Source organism: Myotis lucifugus, unplaced genomic scaffold (genome assembly GCF_000147115.1).
Source record: "Myotis lucifugus unplaced genomic scaffold, Myoluc2.0 scaffold_31, whole genome shotgun sequence".
Lineage (NCBI taxonomy): Eukaryota > Metazoa > Chordata > Mammalia > Chiroptera > Vespertilionidae > Myotis > Myotis lucifugus.
In genome coordinates, this window is record NW_005871079.1 from 4,278,760 (window position 1) to 4,282,583 (window position 3,824).

A 3,824-nucleotide genomic window follows, 5' to 3' on the forward strand; every position below is an offset into this window, starting at 1 on the left:
ACTTCCCATCAAATACCAACGGCATACTTCACAGATCTAGAACGAACTCTCCAAAAATTCATTTGGAATAAAAAAAGACCCCGAATAGCTGCAGCAATCCTGAGAAAGAAGAAAGTAGGTGGGATCTCAATGCCAGATATCAAGCTGTATTACAAAGCCACTGTTCTCAAAACTGCCTGGTACTGGCACAAGAACAGGCATATAGATCAATGGAATAGAATAGAGAACCCAGAAATCGGCCCAAACCAATATGCTCAATTAATATTTGACAAAGGAGGAAAGAACATTCAATGGAGCCAAGATAGTCTCTTCAATAAGTGGTGTTGGGAAAATTGGACAGATATATGCAAGAAAATGAAACTAGACCACCAACTTACACCATACACAAGAATAAACTCAAAATGGATAAAGGACTTAAATGTACGACAGGAAACCATAAAAATTCTAGAGGAATCCAAAGGCAACAAAATCTCAGACATATGCCGAAGCAATTTCTTCACTGATACAGCTCCTAGGGCACTTGAAACTAAAGAGAAAATGAACAAATGGGACTACATCAGATTACTTCTTACAACCCATTGTATTGAACTAGGCCAATGGGCTAACCTTAGAAGGCTGGGAAAGTTAATCTTCAGGTGGGTAACCATGTGCCCAGCAAAATTCAGGAAAAAAGATTAGTATGGATATTGGGGAAAAACTAGTGATATTTAAGGGGTGTCCTGACTCCTTCTTCCTCAAATATACGTCTGCATTTTTTAAGGAGATTTTTTTTGGTTTTGTTTTATAAAACTAAATTTAAAAGCTACACAGAACTTTAGAATACTCATGAGCCCAACTTCCAGATTTCATGTTGCTTGTTGAGCGAACCCCAAGGTATGAAAGTTCAAACTCCCTGAATAATCTATGTCTCCTCTTTAATGTTAAGAACTGGTAGTATGGGCATTTCCCCCCTTTTCACCAGTCATGGAGATGCCCATTGGGAGGAAATGGGCTATAGCAGCCTATTAGTGATGCAGGGGTACATGTGACCAACTTCCACATCCTCGCAGGTCCTCTCAATGGCCTTGCAGTCTCTCCCCCTTCCAGGATAATTGGGCTCATTATTTCCTTATATAAATGAAAAACATTCTAAAGCCCGACTCTCCAACTTAACTTCCGAACATCAACCTGGTCCAATGCACTTTTTCTTGAAATATACAAGGTCCAGTGTGTGTTGCATTCAGGTTTTTGTTTTTGTTGTGATTTAACTTGCAAATGGCAAGCCTTTCTCTACTGTAAAGGATAGGGGATGTGTCCCTCTCTCACTGTTTGGGCAAGTCCTGGGGAAACAGCAGACAGATGTGATTTAGGAAAGTGTGTCAGCCAGAGTCACTTATAAAAACATATATAAAAGAAGACTGTTTTTCATAACTTTTCAGGGCTCTCAAAAGTGAGACTTTCATGAGCTTATTTCTCAGATATAGGAGAAACACCAAATTCTTAGAGAATGTCCAACAGCACTAAAGTTAAATAAAATCATTTGAGTTTCTGTGCTGAGCACAGAGGATTCTGCACATGACTCTTGCCTGAAACCATATGAGAACCTGAAACAGAATAGAGGCAAAAATTTAAAATGGTATTAAAATGTTAATTTCTCTTCAATAGTTCCACTTGTAACAGTGTCTGAACTCACCGACTTGAAAATAATGCTTTCTTCTTTGTGACAATAGGATAACTTTGGACTGAATTGTAAGCATTTCAATTTGGAAGAAGTGTTTTGGTTTTGATTTACATTTAAACGAGGCTCCTTGTGGATGGAAAGGATGTCCTAGCAGGATGTCCTGATTCTGGCTGAGGTGGCATCCAGAACAGAGAGAAGGGATTGGAGGGCCTACCAAGTGGCTGCTTATTGTGGTCCTATCTTCCAGTCTCCACAGGGATAAACGCTGGTGTAGGTGAAATGTTTGGCCTCCCAGGAGGAAAGGGAGTAGAACAACCCAGTGTGGCATAGATATAGTCACCATTATTTATGAGGTTTAGAGCTGACTGAGGGAGGACTGAGGAATTTTTATGCTGGTCTCTTTTCTAGGTGGGAAATGAACATTCCTAGTGAGTGAGAATTGCGAAATGATTTTTGATTTTATAGCCCAAAGCCCTGTTTGCTTACATTTACTTGTTCTCTTCTCAATAGCTAAGGCTGAATATGTAGATTGTAATTCGTAAGTAACAGACACATAAATAATAAATCTTCATTAATGTTTAGACTAGACTCTTGTAACCTTTCCTATTTCTCTATTAAACTTTTCTCAAAAACCTTTTTGTCTCCCAGGATATTGCTGTGCATTGGAGGAAGGTTTTGTTTTGCTTTGTTTTTTTGCCAAAACAACAATTGGTAGGCTGTCAAAATAGAGTTACTTTGCCAGTTAGGTTGACATACTTCAATCCAATCAAATATCTGATACTTGGAAGCAAAGAAGTAAGGAAGGAAGGGAGGGAGGGAGCGAGAGAGGAGGGAAGGAAGGGCTAGATTTAAGGGAGGTACTGGAAAAAGATCCAAAGTTTATCTTGAAGAAACATCACCCTTTTACCAATTGTTGAGAAGCCACATTGAAAATCAGACCTGAGTATGCCTTGAGTATGAAGTAGACACAAAAAAATGATGCCTCTAACCGAGGTCCCAATACCATGACACTATTCTGTTGTTATAAAAAGATAATATTAGAGGGATAATAACAAAGACTCCAGCTCTTCTCACAGACTAATTTCAGAAGAGTTTCAGTTACTTTTTTTCTCATTCTTTAATTGACCAAGGTGTTAGCGGACAGAATTTCCCCCTTTTCTGTCCACTGCCTAACAAAGTCTAAAAGAAGACTGAGTTTTTCCACAATACAAACAGACCTCAGTGAGCCAAACCAGTTCCATTGTGAATCTTCTTCACTACAATCTCAATGCAAGATATTCCCTGCCTTGCTCAATCTGCCCAGCAACTCTTATTTCTCTTCATGGAACCATTGCTTTAAGTATGTGTATAATGGTGTATGTATGTTTGGGCATGAGTGTGTGTGTGTGTGTGTGTGTGTGTGTTTGTTTGTGTCACACAGCAAGGGTGAGAGGATAAAACAAAAAATGCTCTGAATAGGGGAGTTTCCTCTACACTCTTCTCTCTTCATTTGTCCAGTAGGAATACAGAGCTGAATATTAGGGGAGCTATTTCTAGTGCTGAAATCCAGTGATGCCAGTCACATAGATAACTCACTCACCTTCTCTGTATTTTAGTTTCTTTCTTTTCTTTTTTTTCTTTCTTTCTTTTTTCTTTTCTTTTTTTTTTTTCAAGATGGGGGCATTCTGAATCAAATGAAATGGGAGGGGACTTTGAAAAGCAAAGGAGGCCAGGACTGTGATAATGCCTTTAGGACTTCCTACTATTGCCGTCTGTGTTTTTTCTCTACTTGAAGCAGCTGAGTTGGATGCTGGAGGAGGAAGAAGGGTGAGGACAGGCAGAATCCTGGACAGTGCAGCAAGTTTTTCTTCCAGGACAGATGTTCCCTCTGGTACCAGGACGGCCTTCTCTTTTCAGACTCACACAACCATATCATGAAGCTCTATCAAGTCCAAATAAATTATTATGTCTTTGAATCCTCTTTATTTTATTTTCCCTCTCACCAAATCATTTCTTTGTCCAGGTGTGTCCTTACCTCCTGGCTGTGTTTCCCACTGATCGCCTCTGGGGTTACTCCCTAGAGTTGTGTTTGTTAACATGATGCCTGTTCTCCTGCACAAATCTCTCTCTAGCTGGTCTTGGGATTTCCACAGTGCTCTAATTACACAGACAGGGGCAACATTTT

General features: G+C 39.6%; 1 long non-coding RNA gene across 1 annotated transcript in view; it reads left to right on the forward strand.

The window, feature by feature from the left end:
* The window catches only part of LOC106696836, a 44,911-nt gene extending 41,296 nt beyond the window's left edge, over window positions 1-3,615 (forward strand). The window contains exon 3 of the long non-coding RNA XR_002828726.1: window positions 3,435-3,615. This is a non-coding gene — a long non-coding RNA (uncharacterized LOC106696836). The remainder of the gene's footprint in view (window positions 1-3,434) is intronic.
* The last annotated feature ends 209 nt before the right edge of the window (window positions 3,616-3,824 follow it).